General features: G+C 47.7%; 1 protein-coding gene across 1 annotated transcript in view; it reads right to left on the reverse strand.

The window, feature by feature from the left end:
* The window catches only part of LOC137323447 (contactin-associated protein-like 5), a 590,554-nt gene that overhangs the window by 240,092 nt on the left and 336,647 nt on the right, over positions 1-13,815 (reverse strand). The window lies entirely within an intron of this gene.

Raw genomic sequence — 13,815 nt, forward strand, 5'->3', positions numbered from 1 at the left:
CATGGCATCAGGTCAAACATGGGCAAGGAAACCTCCTGCTGATTACCACCTACCGCCCTCCCTCAGCTGATGAATCAGTCTTTATCCATGTTGAGCACCACTTGGAGGAAGCACTGAGTGGCAGCAAAGGCACAGAATGTACTCTGGGTGGAGGACTTCAATCTCCATCACCAAGAGTGGGTCGGTAGCACCACTACTGACCGAGCTGGCCGAGACCTGAAGGACATAGCTGCCAGACTGGGCCTGTGGCAGGTGGTGAGCAAACCAACACGAGGGAAAAACCTACTTGACCTCGTCCTCACCAATCTACCTGTCGCAGATGCATCTGTCCATGACAGTATTGGTAGGAGTGACCACCGCACAGTCCTCGTGGAGACGAAGTCCCGTCTTCACACTGAGGACACCATCCAATGTGTTGTGTGGCACTACCACCAAGCTAAATGGGATAGATTCAGAACAGGTCTAGCAGCTCCAAACTAGGCATCCATGAGGCACTGTGGGCCATCAGCAGCAGCAGAATTGTATTCCACTACAACCTGTAAGCTCATGGCCCGGCATGTTCCTCACTCTACCATTACTAACAAGCCAAGGGATCAACCCTCGTTCAATGAGGAGTGTAGAAGAGCATGCCAGGAGCAGCACCAGGCGTACCTAAAAATGAGGTGCCAACCTGGTGAAGCAACAACACAGGACTACATACATGCTAAACAGCGGAAGCAACATGCTATAGGCAGAGCTGAGCGATTCCACAACCAATGGATCAGATCAAAGCTCTGTGGTCCTGCCACATCCAGGCGTGAATGGTGGTGCACAATTAAACAACTAACGGAAGGAGGAGGTTCTGTGAACATCCCCATCCTCAATGATGGCGGAGTCCAGCACGTGAGTGCAATAAACAAGGCTGAAGTGTTTGCAACCATCTTCAGTTAGAAGTGCCGAGTGGTTGATCTATCTCGGCCTCCTCCCGAGATCCCCATCATCTCAGAAGCCAGTCTTCAGCCTATTTGATTCACTCCAGGTGACAACAATGCTTACTTGTTCAACATAATTGTGCCTGTAGTACAGTGTCACACTAAGAACTGTTAAATGAATACAATATTTGGCAAGTGCAAAACAAAGTCTTCAGTTGCTCTTACATTATCAATAGTTGGAAATAGAAGCAGGAAATGTAAAAAAAAGTGTAGAGGGATTCTGTGTAAAAAAGTTTTGTTCGCATTGGACAAAAATGGTGCAGTGGTTATTTGATATACAGATATTAAATAATGTTAATTAATATCTGTATATTAAATAACCACTGGGCTGAGTGTACTGGATGCAGCAAAGGCCATGGGCCCTACAACATCCCGGCTGTAGTGCTGAAGACTTGTGCTCCAAAACTAGCTGCGCCTCTTGCCAAACTATTCCAGTACAGCTACAACACTGGCATCTAACCGACAATGTGGAAAATTGCCCAGGTATGTCCTGTCCACAAAAAGCAGGACAAATCCAATCCGGCCAATTACCGCCCCATCAGTGTACTCTCAATCATCAGCAAAGTGATGGAAGGTGTCGTCGACAGTGCTATCAAGCGGCACTTACTCACCAATAACCTGCTCACCGATGCTCAGTTTGGGTTCTGCCAGGACCACTCAGCTCCAGACCTCATTACAGCATTGGTCCAAACATGGACAAAAGAGCTGAATTCCAGAGGTGAGGTGAGAGTGTCTGCCCTTGACATCAAGGCAGCATTTGACCAAGTGTGGGAATCAGGGGGAAAACTCTCCAGTGGCTGGAGTCATAACTAGCACAAAGGAAGATGATAGTGGTTGTTGGAGGCCAATCATCTCAGCCTCAGGACACTGCTGCAGGAGTTCCTCAGGGCAGTGTACTTGGCTCAACCATCTTCAGCTGCTTCATCAATGACCTTCCCTCCATCATAAGGTCAGAAATGGGGATGTTCGCTGATGATTCCACAGTGTTCAGTTCCATTTGCAACCCCTCAGATAATGAAGCAGTCCGTGCCCGCATGCAGCAAGACCTGGACAACATCCAGGCTTGGGCTCATAAGTGGCAAGTAAAATTTGTGCCTGACAAGTGCCAGGCGATAACCATCTTCAACAAGAGAGAGTCTAACTACCTTCCCTTAACATTCAACGGCATTACCATCGCCAAATCCCCCACCATCAACATCCTGGGGGTCACCATTGACCAGAAACTTAACTGGACCAGCCACATAAATACTGTGGCTACAAGAGCAGGTCAGTGGCTGGCGAATGACTCACCTCCTGACTCCCCAAAGGCTTTCCACCATCCACAAGGTACAAGTCAGGAGCGTGATGGAACACTTTCCACTTCCCGGATGAGTAGCTCCAACAACACTCAAGAAGCTCGACACCATCCAGGACAAGGCAGTCCGCTTGATTGGCACCCCATCCACAACCCTAAACATTCACTCCCTTCACTACCGGCGCACAGTGGCTGCAGTATGTACCATCTACAGGATGCACTGCAACAATGCACCAAGGCTTCTTCGACAGCACCTCCCAAACCCACGAGCTCTACCACCTAAAAGGACAAGGGCAGCAGGCACATGGGAACAACACCACCGGCACGTTCCCCTCCAAGTCACAAACCATTCCGGCTTGGAAATATATCGTCGTTCCTTCATCGTCGCTGGGTCAAAATTCTGGAACTCCCTTCCTAACAGCACTGTGAGAGAAACTTCACCACACGGACTGCAGCGGTTCAAGAAGGCGGCTCACCATCACCTTCTCAAGGGCAATTAGGGATGGGCAATAAATGCTGGCCTCACCGGTGACGCCCACATCCCATGAACGAATTTAAAAAAAACAAGAATGAAGGGGAGCAGGGCTTAGTGTGAGGTAAGATGAGGGTAGCAGAGTTTTCAACAAGTTGTAGTTTATAGAAGATAGAGAATGGAAGGCTGGAGGAGGGGAGTGTTGAATAAGTCATGCCTGGAGGTAACTAAGGTGTGTATTCGTGGTGATGGAGGCAAGGTAAAAATGGAAATGGGCGATATTACAGTGGTGGAAATAGGTGGTCTTGAAGATGGATAAGATTTGGGGTTTGAAGCTATCGACTGACCAAGCTTCCAGGGATTGTGTTCAATGATGTGAAGCTTTTTGTGACAGCCAAATAGCCTGCTTCTAATCTTGCTGATGTTAAGTTGGAGGAAGTTTTCATTCATCCACCACTTAATGTCAGACAAGCAAACACCACAGTGATTATTGTGGAGTGAAAGGTGGTGGCTGAGAGCCGGAGCTGGCTGTCATTAGCATACCCATGGAAGGTGATCCAATGTCTAACAGGGAGGAGCTGGGCATAGGGCCTAAAGTCCTAAATCCAGGAGGAAAATGAGGTGGGAGGCTTGAGAACATCCTTTCTTGCCTCACTTACATAGAGACTTACATAGAGGCCCCTTCATGGGAAGCCACGGAAATCCCTGAGGTGTCCACCCCCTTTTTTCCACCTTTGTGCTTGGGAACTGAACATTTCTCAGGCACATTCAGAAATATGGGGAGGGGGGAATTTTATCCCCCCACAGCAGGCAGGAGAGGGGCAGGGGCGGGGGATAGGTTAATATTTCAAAATTCTAACACCCAACCCCAAGCCACCTTGAACGGGCCCACTTTTGGTTTTAGCGGCGGCAGGTTGGGGGATGGGCGACTAACCTGCTCTCGAGGGGCGCGTCAGTTATTTAAATATGTTAATGAGGCTGCGTGCCTCAAATTTTTACAGACTTCCAGATTTAATGGCTGCGGGCCAGGTTTCTCAGGATTCTGGAAACCAGACAGCTGAAGGGAGACAAGAATGGCTGGATCCAGCAGGTAAGTGCCTTTCCAGCACTGCTGTGGGCCAGGAGGAGGAGGTGTGCTTCAGCCCCCGCCCCCCCTCAAGCAAACCTGCTTCCCTCAATGCGATCAGCCTCCATCCCTGAGAAGCCCCCGACCCGCAATCCAAAGCCCCCGCCACAATCTCCCCCTGCCCCCGACCTCTTCCCCCCACAATCTCCCCGACCCATGGTCTCTTCAACCTCCCCCCCCCCCGCGATCTCCTCCCCTCCACGATCTCCCCTGACCTGTGATATCACCCCCGACTCCCCCCCGACCTGCCATCTCCCCCCGACCCGCCATCTCCCCCATGACCCGCGATCTCCCCCCGACCCGCCATCTCCCCACGACCCGCCATCTCCCCACGACCCGCCATCTCCCCACGACCCATGATCTCCCCCATGACCCGCAATCTCCCCCCGACCCCCCCGACTCATGATCTCTCCCAACCTGTGACCTCCCCCACGATCCGCGATCGTCCCCCGACCCATGATTTCACTCTGACCTGCAATCTCCCCCCGACCCGCCATCTCCCGCTGACCCATGATCTCCCCCTGACCCGCGATCTCCCCCACAACCCGTGATCTCCCCCACAACCCGCGATCTCCTCCGACCCATGATTTCACTCTAACCTGCGATTTCCCCCCGACCCATGATCTCCCACCAACCCGCGATCTCCCCCGACCCGCGATTTCCCCGTGACCCATGATCTTCCCCTTGACCCGCGATCTCCCCCGACCCCCCCGACTCATGATCTCTCCCACCCTGTGATCTCTCCCAACCTGTGATCTCCCCCACGACCCATGATCTCCCCTCGAACCATGATCTCCCCCATGACCCATGATCTCCTCCCGCCTCACGACCTCCTCTCGCCTCACGATCTCCCCTCGCCTTACGATCTCTCCCCAACTCGCGATCTACTCGACCCCTGATCACTTCATGCAATTCTTGGAATGTGGGTTCACATGACCAGGATAGTGAATATGATAACAAAGCGGTCCTTATATATAAATCTGCTGACCTACATTGGCTCCCGGCCCGTCAACGCCGAGAATTTAAAACGCTCATCCTTGTTTTCAAATCCCTCCATGGCCTCGCCCCTCCCTATCTCTGTAACCTCTTCCAGCCCTACAACCCTCCAAGATCTCTGCGCTCCTCTAATTCTGGCCTCCTGTGCATCACCAATTTTAATGGCTCCACCATTGGCAGCTGTGCCTTCAGCTGCCTAGGCCCTAAGCTCTGGAAATCCCTCCCTAAATTTCTCTGCCTCTCGACCTCTCTCTCCTCCTATAAGAGGCTCCTTAAAAGCTACATCTTTGACCAAGCTTTTGGTCACATGCCCTAATATCTCCTTATGTGGCTTGGTGTCAAATTTTGTTAGGTAACGCTCCTATGAAGTGCTTTGGGACGTTTTACTACGTTAAAGGCACTATATAAATGCAAGTTGTTGGTGTTGCTTAAAATGAGTCACAAAAAGCACAACGTAGAGCCTCTATAGTTGATGGGAGCGTGTCATAGAATTGGCTCTATAGTGCTATAGCCCTATCTATTCCCTGCACTGCCATCAAGTGAGGCTCCATGTCAGAAGTAGAATCTCACAAAGATACCCTTATAAGTTTCTTAATAGAAAAGAACCCAGTTACACTACTGCTAAACCTGAAGAGCGTCACTTACCAGGGCACAAACCATTACCACCCCCGCTTAAAGCAGACATTAGCACAAATATACATACTGAGGGAGAGATAAGTAGTGATGTTGATGAGGAAGCACAAGGCGAGTCACCAAACAATGGTGAAGAAGCAGGCAGCAATGGCTGAGAAGGAGCCAGTTGGCACAAAGCGGAGGTCCAGCTCGTTGCAACCCCCTCTTGAGTTGTATGGGCATACACACTATAGTAGGCGTGCTTTCCAATGGTGGCTAGTAAGCACCACGATTGTACTCATAAGTGACTTACTTCCTTGCATCCTATTTTGGAAGGTAGTGTGGCATTATGTAGGAGTCCAATACCAGGTATGTCATGCCATCTCTCATCTGCATGATATATGGAGCAATTGTTATCTGCAGCACAATTTGCCATTGAGCGTATAACAACAGTGACATCTGCAGTGCAGATTTCAGTCATGCAGGCCATATATACAGTAGCAGCATCTCTTCTAACTGCACTAACTGCTTTGGGGTGCAGCCTCCAAAATGCAATGATGTTCAGCTTCAACTCATTTGGAGAACAGTTACAGGTTCCAATACCTGATCGATGTCTACTGTTCGGACAGATCAGTGGCCTTGTGAGGAAAGAAAGAATTTGCGTTTGTACGGTATTTTTCAGGACATGCTAAAATGCTTTAAAGCCAATTACTTTTTTATTTAAAAGTGCAGTGACTGTTGTTTCCTAAGAAAACATGGCAGCAAATTGGCAAAATGCAGCAGCTAATTTGCAAGGTCGCACAAAGAACTATTCAGATAAATGGCCAATTAATCCATTTTTGTTGGTGTTGGTTGAAGGATAAATGTTGACCAGAACAACTGCCCTGCTCTTTTTCATATAATGCCATAGTGTTTTTTATATACACCTCAGGGGGCAGCTCAGGCCTCAGTTTAAAATGTCATCTAAAAGATGGCAGCTCTGACAAAACAGAACTCCCTCACTACCTAACTAAAGTGTCAGCCTAGATTTTGTGCTCAAGTGCAGGAGTGCGGCTTGAATTCACAACCTCCTGACTCAGAGGCATGAATACTACCTTTTTTATTCATTCATGGGATGTGGGCGTCACTGGCAAGGCCAGCATTTATTGTCCATCCCTAATTGCCCTTGAGAAGGTGGTGGTGAGCCGCCTTCTTGAACCGCTGCAGTCCGTGTGGTGAAGGTTCTCCCACAGTGCTGTTAGGTAGGGAGTTCCAGGATTTTGGCCCAGCGACGATGAAGGAATGGCGATATATTTCCAAGTCAGCATGGTGTGTAACTTGGAGGGGAACGTGCAGGTGGTGGTGTTCCCATGCACCTTGTCCTTCTGGGTGGTAGACGTCGCAGGTTTGGGAGGTGCTGTCAAAAAAACCTTGGCAAGTTGCTGCAGTGCATCTTGTAGATGGTACACACTGCAGCCACGGAGCGCTGGTGGTGGAGGGAGTGAATGTTTAGGGTGGTGGATGGGGTGCCAATCAAGCGGGCTGCTTTGTCTTGGATGATGTTGAGCTTCTTGAGTGTTGTTGGAGCTGCACTCATCCAGGCAAGTGGAGAGTATTCCATCACACTCCTGACTTGTGCCTTGTAAATGGTGGAAAGGCTTTGGGGAGTCAGGAGAACATCAAACCTCAGACCTGCTCTTGTGGCCACAGTGTTTATGTGGCTGGTCCAGATTCATTTCTTTTTTTTTATTCGTTCACGGGATGTGGGCGTCGCTGGCGAGGCCAGCATTTATTGCCCATCCCTAATTGCCCTCGAGAAGGTGGTGGTGAGCCGACTTCTTGAACCGCTGCAGTCCGTGTGGTGACGGTTCTCCCACAGTGCTGTTAGGAAGGAAGTTCCAGGATTTTGACCCAGCGACGATGAAGGAACGGCGATATATTTCCAAGTAGGGATGGTGTGTGACTTGGAGGGGAACGTGCAGGTGGTGTTGTTCCCATGTGCCTGCTGCTCTTGTCCTTCTAGGTGGTAGAGGTTGCGGGTTTGAGAGGTGCTGTCGAAGAAGCCTTGGCGAGTTGCTGCAGTGCATCCTGTGGATGGTACACACTGCAGCCACTGGGCGCCGGTGGTGAAGGGAGTGAATGTTTAGGGTGGTGGATGGGGTGCCAATCAAGTGGGCTGCTTTGTCCTGGATGGTGTCGAGCTTCTTAAGTGTTGTTGGAGCTGCACTCATCCAAGCAAGTGGAGAGTATTCCATCACACTCCTGACTTGTGCCTTGTCGATGGTGGAAAGGCTTTGGGGAGTCAGGAGGTGAGTCACTCTCTGCAGAATACCCAGCCTCTGACCTGCTCTTGTAGCCACAGTATTTATATGGCTGGTCCAGTTAAGTTTCTGGTCAATGGTGACTCCCAGGATGTTGATGGTGGTGGATTCAGCGATGGTAATGCCGTTGAACGTTAAGGGGAGGTGATTAGACTTTCTCTTGTTGGAGATGGTCATTGCCTGGCACTTATCTGGCGTGAATGTTACTTGCCACTTATGAGACCAAGCCTGGATGTTGTCCAGGTCTTGCTGCATGCGGACACGGACTGCTTCATTATTTGAGGGGTTGCGAATGGAACTGAACACTGTGCAATCATCAGCGAACATCTCCATTTCTGACATTATGATGGAGGGAAGGTCATTGATGAAGCAGCTGAAGATGGTTGGGCCTAGGACACTGCCCTGAGGAACTTCTGCAGCGACGTCCTGGGGCTGAGATGATTGGCCTCTAACAACCACTGTCATCTTCCTTTGCGCTAGGTATGACTCCAGACTGGAGAGTTTACCCCCTGATTTCCACTGACTTCTATTTTACGAGGGATGCTTGGTACCACACTCGGTCAAATGCTGCCTTGATGTCAAGGGCAGTCACTCTCACCTTATCTGTGGAATTCAGATCTTTTGTCCATGTTTGGACCAAAGCCGAGCGGTCCTGGTGGAACCCTTTGATCTAAAGACTGCGAGAAGTTATGTACATATCCACATCTATTCTCTCCTCTTCCTTCACCAGATTACTCCTCATTCCCCGCACTCTCCACTCCATCATTTGTGATTTTTCTTTTGCTATGCCCCGTTTTCTGGAATCTCTTTCCAAAACCTTCCTCTTTATTAACTCCCTTCCCATCTGTAATATTCCTCTCTTTTAATGTGCTTTCCCTCTTCCCTCCCAAACTTCTGTTTCTTTCCTCCCGTGTTCAGAATCGAACTTTTGGTACAGCATTTTTGACCAGTTGCCCTCCACTTAAACAGAACTATGGGGATGCAAGTTGTTATAATTGACAGTCCATAATCCTTCCTTTGTGAAGAAAAGAAATGCATCAGTGTCCAAACATTTTTTAAAAAGTGGCTGATTTTCAAAGGAAAGAACGTGACATAATTTAATTGAGGAACGTTGAACTGATGAAAGAAGAGGAAACTGATGTGGGAAACAATGTAATAGAATACTCACAAAACGAGCCACAAAATTAATTTAAGCAGAAAGAATAATTCAACTAGACCCTTTTTAACCACGTCTTAGCAAAAATAATAGTCTAAATAATTGCTCAATGTACCGATGCTTCTTGTCCAGGGAACAATTGTCGTCCTCTGGCTCTGGAATGATTTCAAACCATTAAATCTCGTCTGGGTTTGTGCACAGCCAGTGACGTAATTAGATATAAGGAGTGCAGCAGTAGATAAAAACAAGCTGGAGTATTGCTAATCCATAATGAGCACATCTCTGCTAGTCTTATTTACACACAATGTATTATAATGTTTACTTTGTGCGATAGCATAAAACAGACTGATATTTATTTCGACAATGGAAATACACTATCACACAAAGTCACAATTATCCCTCCATGTCTTTATGTTCCTCTCCCCAACTCAATTCCTCTTTCGTTCCATAATACCCAAAGGGGGTGATTTTAACCCCCCAGGATGAGCGGGAGGAAGGCGGCGGGGGGTTTAAATTTTCAAAAATGAGAAACCCCAACCTCGACGTGCCCCCAACGCGCCAACTTTCAGTTTTAACCTGCTCTCCAGAGGCGGGTCAGTAATTTGAATATTTTTTAATGAGGCTGCATGCCTAAGATTTTATCTGTGTTTCAGGTTGATCGCTGGCCTGCCAGATTTCCTGGGCCTCGGCAAACCCGGCAGCCGAAGGGAGGTGAGAACAGCCGGATCCAGCAGGTAAGTGCCTTTCCAGCACTGCTTGTGACCCAGTAGGAGCAGGAGTGCTTCCCCCACCGACCCGATACACCAAGCAAATCTGTTAACTTCCCCACAATTGGACCCCTGCGATCGGCCGGCTCCCCCGTGATTGGAGCCCCCCCCGTGCCATTTGAACTCCCCACCGTGATCGGTCAACCCTCCCCCACCCCACAAACTCTCCGACCCCCAACCGATCTCTCCTGGGCACCCCACCACTCACTCTGATGTCCACCCTGACCCACGATCTCTCCCTCTCTCCCTCCTTTCTTTCCGCTCCCTGGTTGCGGCCTGGAACCACAGGTCTACCCGCCTGACAGCCAACCAGCCTCTCAACCTGGCTGGCTGTGGCTGGGAAATGGATTCCAAAAACGTTAATCAGATCCTACCGTTAAATTCGGCAGGACCTCCGGGAAAATCCGTACTTCCAGGTTTCCCGGCCGCTAAAGCTCCCCCACCGCTCCTTTCCCGCTTCCCCGTAAATATCGATGTCATTGGGGTAATTTTATCCCCCAAGAACGGGGGGTTGGAGGCAGGTGGGCAGCAAAAATAGTTGATTTTCGGAGTGGGCCTGCATCCCAGCTCCAACCCGCCCACTTCTGGGTTTAACCCAGGTGCGTTTGGATGCGGCATGCAACAGAAACCCAGAAGTCCCCACTCAAAGCCGACAAGCCAATACTTAAAGGGGCACTGTACCTCATTGCGATAGTCGAAGCATTTAATTGTTTGTGTATTAAATGCCAAACAAATTTAACCTTAACTCTTCGGGTTTCCCATCGCTTCCCATTCACGTCAGTTGAAAGCAGGCAGGAAGGACTTGATCCAGGAGGTAAGTGCCTTTATTGCACTGCTTGTGGGCCTGGAGGAGCATGGGTGCTTCATCCAGGCTCAACAAGCTCACCTGGTGTGATTGGACCCCTGTGAACAGCTGACCCCCCCACTTCCGAAGGTGAACCCCCCGATGCTGGAACCCCCCCCACATCGGTGGTGGACTCCCCGATCTTCTCCAAGGCCCACCTAATGTCCCTCCACTTCCCCCCACTCCCCTCCGGTTTCTTCCATGGCCCACGATCTCCCTCCCTCCCCCCTCTCCGATTCATGGCTCCTTTTCCTTCGGACAGGCAGCCAGCCTGTCAATCCGGCTGCCTGGCGCATGGGAAACCCAGAAGCACAAATACTTACCTTCGATTGAGTTGCGATCGCAGATTACGACACACTCATTTGGCTTCCGGGTTCCCCATGCGAACACCTACGGATGAGCTGGGTTCCTGGCTCCCGGCTAAAGTCATGCCCATAGTCTCTACCCTTTCTTCATTACAACTACAGCCTATAATTTGATTCAATCTAAAATGTCAAAAGGAGGGGGAGCAGTCAAAGATAAAAGTACCTGACACGAAAGAAAGTAATAAACTAAACTATCGCAGTTAGATTGGAATGAAAAAACGGCAGATATATCGCTAGATAAACAATGAGGATATATATAGGGTGCAGACTAGACTCCCACAAGTAAATGTGATGCAGCAAAAACTATTTTCTTGGATGGGTAGAGAAATTAAAATTGAAATGAGGCTAAAAGAAGACATATGACAAATCTGGTAGTACTAATACCTAAGAAACTTCAATATAGAACTTAAGAAATTTACAGGGCTATGAGGAAAGAGCAGGGGAGTGGGACTAATTGGATAACTCTTTCAAAGAGCTGGCACAGGCACGATGTGCTGAATGGCCTCCTTCTGTGCTGAATCATACTATGATAGAAGATATAGAGGGAGAGCTAAAAAGATTAAAAGGCTAAGTGGGGTATGCAGAAAGCCTGGCAGAGAACATCAAAGGAAATAGTAAAAGATTTCATAAACACAGAGGATGTAAATAAAATAACTAACAAAGGATAAGACCGTTTAGAGACAAAACAGAATCTTCCCTTGTAGGATAAAAAAAAGGCAGACATACTAAAAGAGATACTTTGCATCGGATTTAACATAAGAGTGTTATAGTGAGAATGAAAAGGTATAACAAGAGGAGATGGAGCAAATGGAAAGGATAAGTAAAGATAAAGAAGTAGTACGGAAAATAATTGATGGAATTCAAAGTAGAAACCCTATGATGTGTTGAACCTATACTTCAAAAAGGCATTTGACAAGGTTCCACATAAAAGTTCAGGAACGTTTGGTAAACGGGTGGGTGATGGACAGGGTGTGCATGGCGACTGCACAGAGGGCTCAGCATGGGACCCGATCAATTTTTCACGATTGTCCCTCGTTATAATGCAGTCAGTGAGCTGCCAGTGCGAGACGCGCTCCCAATAAGCAGCTGATCAATTTGCAGACGGGTAGCCGGGTGGTATGGCCACTTGTCAAATGCTCGCAGCAGGAGCTTAAAGGGGAGTTGCATTTAGAATCGGAAAGAGAAAGAAGCAATGTTGTGGAGCATCAGTCAATGAGTGCAGCACCTACAGCAGCAAGTGCATAAGAATTCAGATCTGGTAAAGGTGGAAAACCCACAAACGACTGCCAGAAAAATGCCTCCATAAATAGCTCCATCCATCGTTACCTGACAGTGCCTGAGGATTCCTTTAACTATTGCTCCAAATGATCATGCCCTCAGCATGTATGGTTGGGGGACAAGAGTGGGAATTGGCAGTAGCAAGAGGGGCAGAGACAGAAATGGCACCGAGATCTAAATGATGCCAAATGACCCCTACTTGCAGTTATGCAGAAATCTCTTAGTCTTTTTGATGCCCGTGCTCCCCCCTTGACTGCCTCCCGAACCGTAAACTTCTGGCTCGACTTCGCAAAGGAACCACTGGATTTCCCCCCTGCACCCCCCCCCCCACTATTTTTATATATATATGAGGTTTTTTTTTTATCTTTCCCTTTGAAAGATTCAGAGGAGAAATACTTCTCAAGATCAGTTTATTCAGCTTGAAGAAGACAGATTCAAATCATTTGAAGATGACAATTTTTAGCAAGGAAAACATGAGTGGAATTTATTTTTTCATTTTATTAAAAAGTACATTCGGCCATGAGACTGAAAAAGTGAAAACATGCCTTATAGTTCGTTGCCAATTGAATTAAAACGCACGCACCACTGGGGGCAGAGTTTTTAAATTTGATTTTCAATTTGGCTAACAAATATGTTTACTATTCATTTTGTTCTTTAATATTTGTCCATTCTGGAAAAGTGAACCAGGAAGTAATTTAAGCTATCACTTAGCACTCAACTAATTTTTACATTTTTGTTCGGGTATTAAGAGATATGGAATCAAGGTGGGTAAATGGAATTGGGATACAGATCAGCCATGATCTAATTGAATGGCAGAACAGACTCAAGGGGCTGAATGGCCTACTCCTGTTCCTATATCAATTTCATCTAGCCTTGTAGGTTGTGAAATATAACTTGATTAATGTTTTTAGTGAGTATAAAGGGCAGACTGAAGCTAACTACAGTTACAACTTCATATTAATTACTGAACTGCTCATCTTTAACCTTGGCGCTAGTCCCAGATGTTTTTTTCAACAGATGCCCTGGAATGTGGGAAGACCAAGGTAAGAGTCCATCGAATTAAATGCACAAATCAGTGAGGGCGAGGGGAGAACTGAGTGGTTCAGTGGGTTAGTACGTTATCCTTTCAAATTCATACATAATTCTTCAGTATAAATTTTACAATATACATTCCTTTACCCTAGGTTGGAGCCATCGTTTATTAGCAACAGAATGGCACTGGTGAATACACTATAGGCCTCGGAGCAGGTGCAGAGGAGATTTACTAGAATGGTACCAGGGATGAGGGACTATGAGAAGCTGGGATTGTTCTCCTTAAAGCAGACAAGTTAAGGGGAGATTTAATGAAGCTATTCAAAATTATGTGGGGTTTTGATAGAGTAGATAGATAGAAACTGTTTCCACTGGTAACCAGAGGACACAGATTTAAAATAATTGGCAAAAGAACCAGGGGGAAGATGAGGAGATTTTTTTTTAACGCAGCGAGTTGTTATAATTTGGAATGCATTGCCTGAAAGGGTGGTGGAAGCAGATTCAATAATAACTTTCAAAAGGGAATTGGATAATTACTTGAAAAGGAAAAATTTGCAGGACTATAGGGAGAGATCAGGGGAGTGGGTCTAATTAGTTCGCTC

The sequence above is a fragment of the Heptranchias perlo genome, chromosome 7, assembly GCF_035084215.1.
Source record: "Heptranchias perlo isolate sHepPer1 chromosome 7, sHepPer1.hap1, whole genome shotgun sequence".
Classification (NCBI taxonomy): domain Eukaryota; kingdom Metazoa; phylum Chordata; class Chondrichthyes; order Hexanchiformes; family Hexanchidae; genus Heptranchias; species Heptranchias perlo.